This window comes from Pan troglodytes, chromosome 9 (assembly GCF_028858775.2).
Source record: "Pan troglodytes isolate AG18354 chromosome 9, NHGRI_mPanTro3-v2.0_pri, whole genome shotgun sequence".
Classification (NCBI taxonomy): domain Eukaryota; kingdom Metazoa; phylum Chordata; class Mammalia; order Primates; family Hominidae; genus Pan; species Pan troglodytes.
In genome coordinates this window covers 72,464,186-72,478,546 of record NC_072407.2, presented here as the reverse complement: position 1 = coordinate 72,478,546, position 14,361 = coordinate 72,464,186, and the positions used below count along the sequence as shown (strand labels likewise).

Here is a 14,361-nt window from a genome sequence, read left to right as displayed (position 1 = left end):
GCGTAAGGACTGAGAGCTTGTTCCCCGGATGATGCAATGACACAAAGGAGGAAGAACTAAATAAGCTTGCAAAAAATAAACTGAGAACTTTAAGGTGGCGATATGCTTTGGTCTTTCAAAAAAGAGACTGCATGATGTAATCAAGATTAATCACCAGCAGTTAAGACCGTATGTGTATAAGGAAAACAAGAATTTAACAGCTCTGGTTTCTAGCCTTAGAGGGGGAAGTTAGCTTTCTGCCGATCAATCTGTGAGCTCTCTTTTCCAGGAGGAGCGCTGCCCAGATGAAGGGAAGGCGGCTTCCGCTACAACGGGGAGAAGCCCCACAATGACAGCAGATGCCAGGGCTCCGAGGGGGATGTGTAACGGGGAATACATCCATCATGTGGTATCCAGATGATCCAGAAACATGAAGAGGAGGGCAGAGTCCTCCTTGTGGCAACAGCCACCGCTCAGGAAATGGCTTCAGGTGGCTGTGACTCTCCCCATCAGGACCCCCGGAGCGCGGGGAAACGGCTTCAGGTGGCTGTGACTCTCCCCATCGGGGCCCCCGGAGTGGGCTCTTTCTGCACCTTTCGCGTCTTACCTTTCTGGGAGGCATGCTTCTCAGTCTTCCCCTGGTATTCAAAGCCTACAGCAGACTGTGACAACCAAAAACACATGGAAAAGTGGGGAGAAATACTTTCCAATGTCCCTGAAACAATCTCTCTGAATTCATGACATGACATTTAAAAAAATATGAAACACATGATGCTGTGACCTCTGGGTTCCTAAGCCAGGTGCAGGTGGCAGTGACGCAAGAGCTCTGGCATCCTAAATAGACAGGCCAGCAAACGTTCTGCAAGGCCCAGTGGGCGGCGCGGGCCAAGCCATATCCCTGGCGACCTGCCCTCCCCAGCATGCGGCAGCAGGGAATGCTCAGCTGATTCATTCCACGGGCTTCACAAAAACTCGCTTCTCAAATAAGTCATGCTGAGAACATTAATATTAGTAATGAGAATAGCAGTGGCCACCAGGGGTGCACTCCCACCAGCCAGGCACTGCGATGGGCATCTGAGCAAACACCTGTGAGATAGGTATGATCATCCTCCTCATTTCACAGACACATAAATTCAGAACCGTGGCTAATATGTCACAAAGCCACAATCTGCCACCAGCATCAGCTCCCTGCTCCCTCCAGGCTCCTGATCGCTCCTCTATTAAACAAAAGAGCCAACAGCCCCGAGCCGAAGAGAATCAAAGAGGCTCGGGCCTAGGATGACTGCAACAACACCTGGACGCAAAGCCTGGGTCCTGGACACGAGCGCATCCTGCCCCCCGGTATAGGCTCTGATGTCACTCTGTCACAGTAACACACATGTGAGAAACACGGGTGGAAACGGTCCCTGCTGGCACATTGGGACAGACACAGGGCCATCCAGTACTGAGGCACGTAGTGAAGAGCGACCGCAGGGACTGCTACAGCAAGCCCGCCGCATCCTGCTTCCTCTCTCTGAAGAGCCCAGGCTCTCAGAGCATCCTGGGAGGCAGATGCCCCTCTCTGCAGTCCCCCAGAGCTGGAGGGCACCTGCCTGCTACTACAAGTGGCCCAACAGGGCTCAGATCTACGGGGAACGCCCCCCTTGCCCCAACCTGCCCCAGTCCCAGTGCCACATCACTCACCTGATCAACTCTGTCCATCTGGACACCAAACTTGCCTCCGAAGCCACGGACCGAGTCCACCTGCGAGCAGTGCTTGGAAAGTTTCGACTGATATTCGTGGCCGACAGCTGACTGGAACAGGGTTCAAACACAAAGCATTAGACACCAACGACACTGCGGCGCTTCACTTCCTCCCAGAGCAGGGCTGGGGGAGGCCACATCCTGGTCAGTGCAGGGAAACCTTACATTAACACACCCATCTGGGGAGCCAAGGAAGGCGACACGACTCCTGGGAGGCCCAGGTCCTTGGTGCAGGCTTTTTTTTTTTTTTTTTGAGACGGAGTCTTGCTCTGTTGCCCAGGCTGGAGTGCAGTGGCGGGGACTCGGCTCACTGCAAGCTCCGCCTCCCAGGTTCACGCCATTCTCCTGCCTCAGCCTCCCGAGTAGCTGGGACTATAGGCGCCCGCCACCACGCCTGGCTAATTTTTTGTATTTTTAGTAGAGACGGGGTTTCACCGTGTTAGCCAGGACGGTCTCCATCTCCTGACCTTGTGATCCACCCGCCTCGGCCTCCCAAAGTGCTGGGATTACAGGCGTGAGACACCGCGCCCAGCCCTTGGTGCAGGCTTTCATGGCCCACCCCAGCCCTTGGGCTCCTGGAAGCTGCACACGAACCCTGGACACAGGTCGGGGCCACCAGTGGGGATTTCTGACACGACCGGGCATGAAGAAGGTACACAGAGCCGGCAGCCTGTGGCAGGATCCGTGAGACCCGCTGGTGTGGAGACTGCTGGCATCTACTGAAGTGGGACCTCTGTGAATCACATGACCAAAGAATCGGCACAAAAAATAGTCTGCCAGCAAACTATTTTGTTCTAATAGACTATAAACAAAAATAGTCTGCAAAACACAGGCTCACATTGGATTTCCGCTGAGCAGCACCCTGTTCAGGCAGGAGCCAGCTGCCGGCTCCCATGCCAGCTCATTTCAGCATCATTAATGTCGTCAGCCCCCATCAGCGCACACAGGTTTGGGGACCTTCTGTTCGCCAAAGCCAGCAGGTAAAGCCCAAGGTTCCCCTGGGCTTTCCAGACCCGGCACCCAGCTCTTCTGTAAATAACGCCTCTGGGACACAGCCACAGCCATTCACAGGTGTGCTGTCCACAGCTGCTTGTGTGATTCAGCAACTCCGTTCAGCAGTTCTATTGAGAGACCCTCTGGTCCACAAAGTGGAAAAGATCTCCTACCTCAAAGCACTGGCCCTGCTCCAGTCCTGACACCGAGGCCCCAGGGTTCTGAGGCTCCCTCCTCACAGCAGAGCCGGGTCAAGGACTCCTTCACAGACAGTGCGGGCACATGGCCCAGCAGAGGGCGTGGAGAAAGTCCACGGCACATCGGGACCCCTCTTCTCACTCCCTCTAGCATGTGGAGCCACTCATGCTAACCTGCTAACCCAAGCAGCATCCCACACCGGTGCTGACGCAGCAGGCAACTCAGAGAGCGTCCACTATTTCCCCTATTGAAAAAGCAGGTCTTGCCCTAAGCCTTGGGCCTGTGCTGCGCCCTCTTCTTCCCACGTTTGTTTTGAGGTTGGCAGCTGACTCTCTATCCACATGAGCCATCACCTCCAAACCCTCTGTGGCAGAGACTGCCCATCTGTGTCCTCCGGGGTCTCACCCAGAAAAGAGAGATGAAGGAGTGGCAGAGGCAGACGTGCCAAAGGGATTCCCCAGCATGGGTTTTCATCAGAAGGAAGTTACAGGAAAACTGATCTAAAGACATGCCCAGAATGACAACTAGGCAAAGTTTCCAGCTTTTTGATTGAAAGGGATTCATCTCCAAAATTGCCTTCGATTTCACATTGACGAAATCACATCTGTTATTAAACAATCACGCTGGGGAGATTGTATCTTGAAGCCTGAATGTGTAGACTCAGGGCTACGGGATGCAAGGAGACAAGGGATCAAGAAGGAAACCTGCCCCGTGTGATGGATGCAGCCACCGCTGGCCACAAGGGAAAGGTGCAGTGTGCTCAGGCCCCAGCATAAACAGAATCCTGACAGCCCGTCCAGGCTCCTCTTGCGTGTGCTTGTCCTCAATGTCTTCTTTTGTTCTGGAAGTCTCTAGCACATATTCCTCAAGTCTTAACGCAGAGATTTCAATTTTTTATTTTTTTTTAGTTTCTGGAGTAGGCAAGTTACAAATAACTTAAGCCGTTTCCCCTTCGGTTTGGAATCTGAGTTTAATCTATTTATTTCCTGAGACAGGGTCTCTCTCTGTCACCCAGGCTGGACTGTAATGGTGCGATCACAGGACACTGCAGTCTCCACCTCCCAGGTTCAAGTGATCCTCCCAGCTTAGCCTCCCAAGCAGCTGGGACTACAGGTGTGCACCACCATGCCCAGTTAATTATGTTTTTGTAGAGACAGGGTCTTGCTATGTTGCCCAGGCTGGTCTCAAACTCCTGGGCTCATAAGATCATCCTGCCTCGGCCTTCCAAAATGCTGGGATTACAGGTGTGAGTCCCGTACCTGGCCCTGAGTTATTTTTGACAACGTATCTGTCCCATGGTGCTGACCTGAGCTGAGCGCTAACCTGGCCCCGATGCCGGCTGAGACTGAGCAGCAGCAGCATCCCTTGCTGGACTCGCCCTGCTAGGACAGCTCTCCAACTTGCCGGCTGAGAGGTGAGAGCAAGGCTCCATAAGCCTCCTTGGTTCCATGAGAGCACTGGCCTAAGGGGGGGGCACATGGCACTGAGCCAGGCACAAGGTGAGGATGACAAGTCCCGACCCTTGCAAAGCCCAGCCCAGAGGGGAGTCTCCCTGGGAAGGACAGCAGGATGAGGCAAGAACAGCTCATGAGGGAAGCAGAGGCTGCTGTGGAGACCGCACAGGAGAGAGGGAAGTGAGGGCTCTTCCAGGGAGCTCCTGGCACTCGGGAAGGCCTGAGCTGCAGGTTCTAGGGTGAGCAAGACTCGCGCTGAAAAAAGGTGCAGGCCGAGCAGCAGCAGAGAAGCCACAGCAGCTTCCCTACCAGGCTCTCCTGACACGTTGCCTTTCTTTTCCCCAATATGTAATTTTCCCAACCCACAGCAGGGAGCCCCATTTTTAGAATAAACGTCTCTCTGCGCTAACTCCCCACAAGCCCCCTAAGCACAGGGCTCGCCTCAGTCTGCAGTGGGAAAGGCTCCTATCTACTTGCTTCGTTCGCTGCACTGAACACATGGATTCCGTCTGTCCGTGTGCACATGCTTCGCTCGCTGCACTGAACACATGGATTCCGTCTGTCCGCGTGCACATGCTTCGCTCGCTGCACTGAACACATGGATTCCGTCTGTCCGCGTGCACATGCTTCGCTCGCTGCACTGAACACATGGATTCCGTCTGTCCGCGTGCACATGCTTCGCTCGCTGCACTGAACACATGGATTCCGTCTGTCCGCGTGCACATGCTTCGCTCGCTGCACTGAACACATGGATTCCGTCTGTCCGCGTGCACATGCTTCGCTCGCTGCACTGAACACATGGATTCCGTCTGTCCGCGTGCACATGCTTCGCTCGCTGCACTGAACACATGGATTCCGTCTGTCCGCGTGCACATGCTTCGCTCGCTGCACTGAACACATGGATTCCGTCTGTCCGCGTGCACATGCTTCGCTCGCTGCACTGAACACATGGATTCCGTCTGTCCGCGTGCACATGCTTCGCTCGCTGCACTGAACACATGGATTCCGTCTGTCCGCGTGCACATGCTTCGCTCGCTGCACTGAACACATGGATTCCGTCTGTCCGCGTGCACATGCTTCGCTCGCTGCACTGAACACATGGATTCCGTCTGTCCGCGTGCACATGCTTCGCTCGCTGCACTGAACACATGGATTCCGTCTGTCCGCGTGCACATGCTTCGCTCGCTGCACTGAACACATGGATTCCGTCTGTCCGCGTGCACATGCTTCGCTCGCTGCACTGAACACATGGATTCCGTCTGTCCGCGTGCACATGCTTCGCTCGCTGCACTGAACACATGGATTCCGTCTGTCCGCGTGCACATGCTTCGCTCGCTGCACTGAACACATGGATTCCGTCTGTCCGTGTGCACATGCTTCGCTCGCTGCACTGAACACATGGATTCCGTCTGTCCGTGTGCACATGCTTCGCTCGCTGCACTGAACACATGGATTCCGTCTGTCCGTGTGCACATGCTTCGCTCGCTGCACTGAACACATGGATTCCGTCTGTCCGTGTGCAAATGCTTCGCTCGCTGCACTGAACTCAGGGGTCCGTCTGCCTGTTTACACTCCTAAGAGCTACCAGACTTTTTTTAGACTCTAAAGATGATGATTCTGCACACATTGCTCTTCTCGGTGTCAGGGCATCTCTGTGGTAGTGACACAGCAACATCCATGTCTCTTTCCTGCAGAAGGTCCCTCACCCCACTCCTCCCCCAGGCTATTTATGGTCGTGGTTTGGGGTGCCCTGCCGGCCCACCACATCATCTACTCTGCGGGGGACAGAGCAAAGTACAGCTCACTGTGACACGGCAACATCATCCCGTGCCCAGCTCAAATGTTCATCTGGCTGGTGCATGAGGTGGGAGAGGGGTATGGAATTACCGGCTGGAATCCGACACTGGCTGACACACTTCCTTCCACAGAGTAAAGGCAAGCATCTGTCAGGTCAGAACAAGCTTATGTTGCTCAGACTCAAAAGTTCACCTCCAGGATGTCTGTTTTACTGAAGAAACATGCAAACACACTGCGATCTCTTCCATCTTCTCTCCAGGAAGGAAAAGGTAGCCCTCCTGAGCTAATGTGGCTCCCTTTCTTAAGGTAGAGAGGACCTAAAGCACGGGTGCAGCCGGATGCATTTGGCCAACGTCCTCAATCAACGTCTGCGTGGCAGTCTGCATCCCATCAATGACAGCTGCTGGGAGGCTTGCCCAGACCTCTCGAATAGAGTGAGCACTGTCCCCAGCCTGGTACGCGCCGAATTTACACAAGGGAGACTGCTCTGATGGTCACTGAACGCATGAAGGATGTTAGCCAGGCCTTTGGCTGGATTCCGTGTGTGCTGTGAACCATGGGGGCCTACAGATTTGACTTTGGTCTTCAGACTGGCATGACTTAGGCTACAGGCTGGAACCGCAGGCATTGACAGTGATGACACCTAGAGCCAGGATGCTTCTGGACTTCTGTCCTATCACAAGGCTGCCTCTGAGGGCCAATCTCCCTCTCTGGGCCTCCCCACGGAACACCCGTGCTCCAGCACCTCTGAGGGTTCCTAAAGAGCTTTGAAGAAAGCTAGAGTACTTCATGAGCAAGTCCAATCAACAGGGGTCTACTTCGGGCAAATCGCAACCTCAGCAGATGGACTCAAAACTGCTGATCTAAGGAAAGACTGAGGGACGACTCTGCCACCCAGTCTAGTGGTCCAAGCACACCAGGAGCCTGGCATAGGCAGCCGCGGGCCACTTACCTTATCCATTCGGTCTTGTTCCACACCAAATTTCCCTCCATAGCCGTGGGAAGCTTTTGGTCCTGTTTCAAGTTCCTTCTCCTTAAGGGTCTGATGCTCTTGAAAGACATTCTCCCTCAGCTTGTGTATGCTTGATGGAAGAGATGAAAATAGGAACAGATCAATAAAACAGACGTGCAGCTTTGCCTCCTGGTATGATAAATAAGAACAGGTGACATTATCTTTGTAAATTTGTAAATCTGCTTATCTGATGTTCACCGATTCTCTCCCTGCACTGTGCCTTCCTGACTATTCTGCCGGCTGGTACACCCACTTCGGCAGTCCGCAGTATCAGACGCATGCTCTGTGGGAGACAGAACACGAATCTGAAGGCAGACAGTGGGATCATCCCAAATCCCCGCTAAAGATGGCTCTACTGAAACTTGACCTTTATTTCACACGCAGAAAATAGGAAAGCTAGTCTGTAATCATCCAGAGGTAGAGGGGGAAACACGAGGCTATGGTCCCTTCCTCGGCCACTGGCAGAAGTCCAGTGGTGCTGAACATTCAGATGATTCGTCTGTACTTGAAGTACTCCAGCTTTTTTATACATTCAAAGATGAGAGGAAAGCGTTTCAGAATTTAACATCTAAACGCCATTAAAAAATTTTAATACAGCAGATAATGAAACAGATGACAAGGTTTGCTCAAATCTGGTAGGCCGGACACAGCTGTCATTGAGAGACCCCAGAGTGATAAGAAGGCCACTTTGGCATTCGGACTTTCTGCCCAGGAGACACCAGGCCGCCACCTTTGACATCTGGACGACAATCCTAGAATTGAAGATGAAATACAAACCAGGCTTGGAAACCGCCCAATACCCTTATGAGCAGGAGAAAGAAAGACACCACTCCTAAAACCTGGGAAGGCCCCAGAGCATGAAGAATGGGCTTATTCCCCATGTGTTCCTCTCTGAATCCTAACCAGCCCAAGGGTTTTGTACTGGAGAGTTGTTTTTTCTCCAAGCCACCCTCCGAGACATGTTTTGAAGCCACAGGGAACAGAAGAGATGAGAAGAGGTATGATGACTCAACGAATTCAGGAGTCTGCTTAACGCCATAGCAAATACCCAAGGCTACAGTGGACTCCCAAGTCAGCCCCATTCCAGTCTCTTGTCCTGGGCAGCCGCACGGCCACTGGAGTTCCGAAGCTGCTTCTGTGGAAGGGAGTGTGCTGAGCAAGCCAGAGAGGGACTAAAACTTGTGTATAAAAAGCCACTGGGGGCCAGGTGCGGCGGCGCACACCTGTGATCCCAGCACTTTAGGAGGCTGAGGCAGGAGAATCACCTGAGCCCAGGAGTTCAAGACCAGCCTGAGCAACAAAAGCAAGACCTCATCTTTACAAGAAATAAAAGCACTTAGCTAGCCATGGTGGTGTGCGCCCATGGTTCCAGCTACTCAGGAAGCTGAGGTCAGAGGATCGCTTGAACCCAGGAAGTCAAGGCTGCAGTGAGCTATGATTGCACCACTGCACTCCAGCCTGGGTGACAAAGTGAGACCCTGTCTCAAAATAAATAAATAAATAAATAAATCTTTAAAAACAAAATAAAAAGCCATTGTGCAGACTGTGCCTTCTTTTCTGGAGGAAGGACTAAATCTTTCTCAGCTGAAGGGACCGTGGTCAAGCGGGACAGTCTTCCCAGGATACTGAGGCGGTCACCGGGTCAGTGGTGCTGCCTTCACAGCCAGGGAAAGGAGGATCCACTCTGAACCCAGCGTGGCCTAAAATAAAAGTCTGAGCATATTTTAAAAGTTCCTTTTATCTACACTTCCCGACGAAAAAAAAAACTGCCCCAAGAGCTGGCATTTTAGATAGTGCCAAGTGAGAAACAATGACAGGGTTCACTCAGTGCCCGACTCTGGGCTTTTGATAAGAACACAAAGCTCACAGTACCTCACTATTAACACATAATCATTTCCAGATAATAAAAAAAGGGACAGGGCATTTAAGGTCTCAGTTATTCAGACATCTCATACTTTAGAAACCTCTCGCTTGTAAGGTAGAGCTTAGGGACAAATGTTCCCTGATAAAAGCCACAATACTGAGAAGCGGACACTCTAAAATTATAAATATGGAAATTGTTTGCAATGGGAATTTAAAAATTACTGAGCACAGAAGTATCTAAATATACACATATAAACACACACATTACACAAATACACATATATGTGTGTGTCTTATATTCATTTACTGCATGGGTATCAGGTCAAGAAGATAAATGCAGTTTCCACACGGGCTGTCCCTCCACAGATGACCATGAGCCCTGTTGCACCTGGGGCTCCATCCGCAGAGGGGCCCTCGGGAGGGTGGTGGCGACGCCTCTTACTTGATATGCTCCTGGTGCCCGGAGCCCTGCACCGTCTTGGCACCCCATCTTTGCTCCTTCTCACTCACATCATTCTGAAAAGAAAAGCGACCAGTAAATCTCACAGCCTGGGTTGTGACACAGACAAACCACCACCCCATCAAAGAAAAACCCAGGAGAGCCACTTCCACTTCATGAAAGAGGAAAGCAAAGGCTGGCGGCTCCTACCACAAAATCGGGGTCGGTCTCCCAGTCATCGGCCCCCGCGTCATCCTGGGCGATGGACACAGCGTGGCCTGCTGAAGCTTTCCACATCTGAAAGAGCAGCCGGGGAGGGTTATGGAGGCCTCAGGGCGCCATCCACAGAGGCCAGCAGATGAGCCCTTTGGCCAAAACTACCGAGATTCTAGGCAACCCAGCAGGACGAGGCTGCAAGACCAGCCAATCCTTCATGATCCATAAGCCTGAGTGACAACCACAGGAGTAAAAGAAACTTCACCTCGGGGTTCTAACACTGCCGTCACCTGGCGTCAGAAATATACTGGAAATACTATTTGGCTTCACCTTGAGTGAGAAAATTTTCTGGAAAATAAAAAAGTCGGGTGTGCACTTATTTATTCATTAAGAACATATTCCTGTTCTGTTCAATCATATGATGATAGTTTCCAACCAAAAATAAAAGCACCATTTTGGATTATGTATTATAAATATACTAAATGTTACTAATGGTAAATCTCATGGTATGTGTATTTTATCACACATTTTTAAAAAGTGCGCCCATTTTGATTTCAAGTGCTTACTGAAACCATAACAATAATTTTCCTAATTCAGACTTACAATTTAATAAATGTTTCAAGTAGTTTATTGGAGAATTGCTTTACTCTCTACTTGGAAGAAAACAGGAATATAAAATGCCACCTTTTCCTCTATCAGGCAGCTCTGCAAGTGGGCAGCCACCTTCTCCCTCAGCCCTTGAAGACTGGAAGGTTTTCTCTGTTATACAGAACAATGGCACATCTGTAAACCCTAACAAGACAATTCTTGTAACTGCAGTGGTAAAATATAAAATTTTAAGGTTTTTTTTTTTCAAACTACGTATAAAAAGAAGTGATTCCTTTTCCACAGAAATAGTAATACAATTACACATAGGCCACAGAGCAACTGAGAGATTATTTTAAATCAAACAACCATAAGCTGTGCCCAGGGGTCTGAACTAAGGACACCCAATTCACTTTTTCTCAGGCGCCATGTTGGGACTCTAGCACCCTGAATCAGGACTGGACAAAACCCCTTCGCAGCTTGAGAATGTCCCATCTGGCTCCTCTCCCTCCAGCCTGGCTGGGTCTCAAGTCCAAATCCAATGTGACAGTGAGGGACCAATCAGGGCAGCGTGCTCTCAAATTTCTAGGTGCGACTTTGTCTCTTGGGGAAGAACCGTCTGCCAAGGGGTGTAGCAGGACTAACAGTGCCCCTGGAACCTTCTGTCAATGCCCAAAGCATGGCAAGAATTTCCAGAGTGATCTGCTTTTGCCAGGATTTTAGAAAACAGATGAACTAGAATCTCAGAACGGAAAGGCACAACCAGTCCGTCTTGTCCCAACGCGCCCATTTATAAATGAAGCAACGGCTGCAGGAAAGAGAAACGGGATGCTTGGTCTCCGGCCGCCCCATGGCACCATGCTGCCCTGGCGAGGGGGCTGCCCGCCTGCAGGACTTCAGCTGCCCATGGTTCCCACCACTGAGAAGGTGGCTGCAAGAAAGGATGGGAGTCCCTGCAGGGCTGGCGAGGCCACCTTCACCCCCAAGGCAAAGGAGAAAGGCGGCAGGTGTCTTTGCCTGGTACTTTTTCAGGCTCATCGGGGAGAGATTAGCAGAGCACAGTCTCTGCTCATCTTCCCGGACGCAGCTTCACCAGCGAGCGGGGTGGGCACTTGCGAGCTTCACAATCCTGTGCCTGGGGGCCCCACCCATGTTCATGGGGTGGGGAAGGGGCCAGATTTCCCCTCAGGGAGGACAGGAATGGTTCTCTTCCTCAATTCCAGAGTTTTCTGCAATTGTCTCCTCTAAGTCATATGCAACAGAAACCTGACTTTATTTTTTAAACAATGAAATTTCCTTCCAGAATATTATCATCTCTCTCCCAGTAAATCCACAGAAACAGCAACCTCCCCCGTTTCCTGTTAAAGGGATTTTTGCCCTTACCATCCACAGGAAAAGAATGTTAGGATGTTCACAATGCACAAGTACCTTTCTTTCTGCTTGGAGATAAAAGGCTGTTCACAAAATTCTGTTTAAAACACAGTAATCCAATGAGGAATTTCCAGGCATTGGGGACTGATTCCGTCTGTAAAAAGATTAAGAGTAAAAAGCTGAGAAGGATGTCTGTTGAGCAGCTCCCTGGGCAAACCCTTCTGTGTGGAGATCTTTTTAGAAAACTTCAGAAATCTTCCCAAACGTAACAAGGTTTTGTAATGAAATCTGAGAGGAGGATGGGAAGACTTGCATTTTACTAATAAAAAAGTTCAACAGAGAGAAACTAAAGAAATAAGTTTTAAAAGATTTCTAACTACATGATGACTTTTTGTCTTTTTTGTTTTGTTTTTTTTGAGATGGAGTTTCACTCTTGTTGCACAGGCTGGAGTGCAATGGCACAATCGCGGCTTACCGCAAACTCCACCTCCCGGGTTCAAGTGATTCTCCTGCCTCAGCCTCCCAAGTAGCTGGGATTACAGGCAGGCGCCACCACGCCCAGCTAATTTTGTATTTTTAGTACAGACAGGTTTTCTCCATGTTGGTCAGGCTGGTCTCAAACTCCCGACCTCAGGTGATCCGCCTGCCTTGGCCTCCCAAAGTGCTGGGATTACAGGTGTGAGGCATGGCGCCCGGCCTACATGATGTTTCTTACGAATGCAAACAGAAATTATTGCCTTAATTGCTAGTATGCATTTACTGTTTGCTATAATTCTTAGAGATTTTCACTTTTTATTCATTCTAATTAATGACATTATAAAATAAAATTGTTACTGTGAGCTTTTTAAAACAATAATATAAGAAAAACACTCCTTGAGAGGATCATGATATGGCCGGGAGGAAAAACCAGTATGGTGACTGTCTAACAAGACATGAGACTGGCAGCTGGAGAGCCGAGGAGGAGGCGGGCTGCATTCCTAATGAACGTACACGGTTACCGCGCAGGGAGCAAGACTCCAGCTCCCCAGAGGGTGGCCAAGCACACGACCCCTTCCCTAGGACCACACATCAGCCTCAGCTGGACACCATACTGCTAGACAACACACATGGACGAATGAAATCCCCTTGTCCCTAGGAACAAGCCGGTCACAGGCAGAGTGGTTTCTCACGCATTAGGAACTAGGGGATGGTGCCTGGCTGGCCCTCCTGGTAATTAATTAATTTCCTATCTGGTTTCTGACCCAACTGTTTGCTCCATCTCTCTCCCCAGTTCCCTTCGGCAATCCTAACTTCTACAGATTGCTTGCTACATTCTGGTTACTGCAGTAATTAGTGTAATCGGCAAGCATCTATACAACTCTGCCTAAAAAATTAGCCAGGCATGGTCGTGTATACCTGTAGTCCCAGCTACTCAGGAGGCTGAGGTGGGGGAACTGCTTGAGCCCAGGAGCTCAAGGTTGCAGTGAGCCATGATCACACCACTGCACCCCAGCCTGGGAGACAGAGAGAGACCCTGTCTCATACATAAATCAATCATAAAGTAAATAATAAAAATCTACTCATGAGCAGCTAAGGATAGGCTCAGATCCACAATTTTATACTCTCAATATTGGAAATTTAAAAAACAATCACAAAAATAACCAATAGAAAATAAGTTTGATTGTTTTGTGGATCCAAAGATAAAAAGCCTCTAGAGCCCTACCTCAAAACCATACAGAAAAATTAACTCAAAAATGAACTAAAATCCTAAAAGGGTGTAAATTTTTGTGACTTTGAATTTGGCAATAGTTTCTTAGATATGACACCAAAACACAAGAGGAAAAAAATAAATTGTACAAAATTAAAAATTTTGTGCTTCATCAAGAAGGTGACAAGACGATCCCGAGAGAAAAGTATTTTGAACTGTAGATCCAGAATATATAAAGAACTCTTGGCCAGGTGCGGTGGCTCACGCCTGTAATCCCAGCACTTTTGGAGGCCGAGGCGGGCGGATTACTAGGTCAAGAGATCGAGACCATCCTGGCCAACATGGTGAAACCCCGTCTCTACGAAAAATACAAAAATTAACTGGGCGTGGTGACGCATGCCTGTAGTCCCAGCTACTTGGGAGGCTGAGGCAGGAGAATTGCTTGAACCCAGGAGACAGAGGCTGTAGTGAGCTGAGATTGCACCACTATACTGCAGCCTGGCGACAGAGTGAGACTCCATCTCAAAAAAAAAAAAAAAAAAAAAAAAAAGGAACTCTTATAATTCAATAAAAAGGACAAATAACCCCATTTAAAAATGATTGAAGGATCTGAAGAGACATTTCTTCAGAGGAGATATACAAATGGCCAACAAGCTCAGGAAAAGTTTGTTCAATGTCATTAACCACCAAGGAAATGCAAATCAAAACCGCAATGAGAACCCACCTCATACCCACTAGGATGACTAAAATAAAACAGCCAATGACAAGTCTCAGCAACAGTGTGGAAAAACTGGAAGCCTCATAGACTGCTGACAGGGATGTTAAATGGAAAAGGTCTGGCAGTTCCTCAGAAGGTTAAACTCAGGTACTGTATGACTCAGCAACTCCACTCCTAGGTCTATGCCCAAGAGAAATAAAGCATAAGCACACAAAAACTTGTGCATGAGTGTTCAGAACAGCACTATTCATAGCAGCCAAAAAACAGAAACACTCCAAATGTCCATCAACTGATAAGATACATAAC

The 14,361-nt window shown here is 49.7% G+C and overlaps 1 long non-coding RNA gene across 5 annotated transcripts in view; it reads right to left on the bottom strand.

Moving 5' to 3' along the window:
- The window catches only part of CTTN (cortactin), a 40,321-nt gene that overhangs the window by 20,908 nt on the left and 5,052 nt on the right, over positions 1-14,361 (bottom strand). For all 5 annotated transcript variants that reach the window (XR_010147269.1, XR_008538087.2, XR_001707392.4 and 2 more), the window contains exons 2-7: positions 11,708-11,804; positions 9,689-9,775; positions 9,482-9,555; positions 7,117-7,246; positions 1,663-1,773; positions 587-641 (exon numbers count right to left, since the gene is read on the bottom strand). This is a non-coding gene — a long non-coding RNA (cortactin). The remainder of the gene's footprint in view (positions 1-586; positions 642-1,662; positions 1,774-7,116; positions 7,247-9,481; positions 9,556-9,688; positions 9,776-11,707; positions 11,805-14,361) is intronic.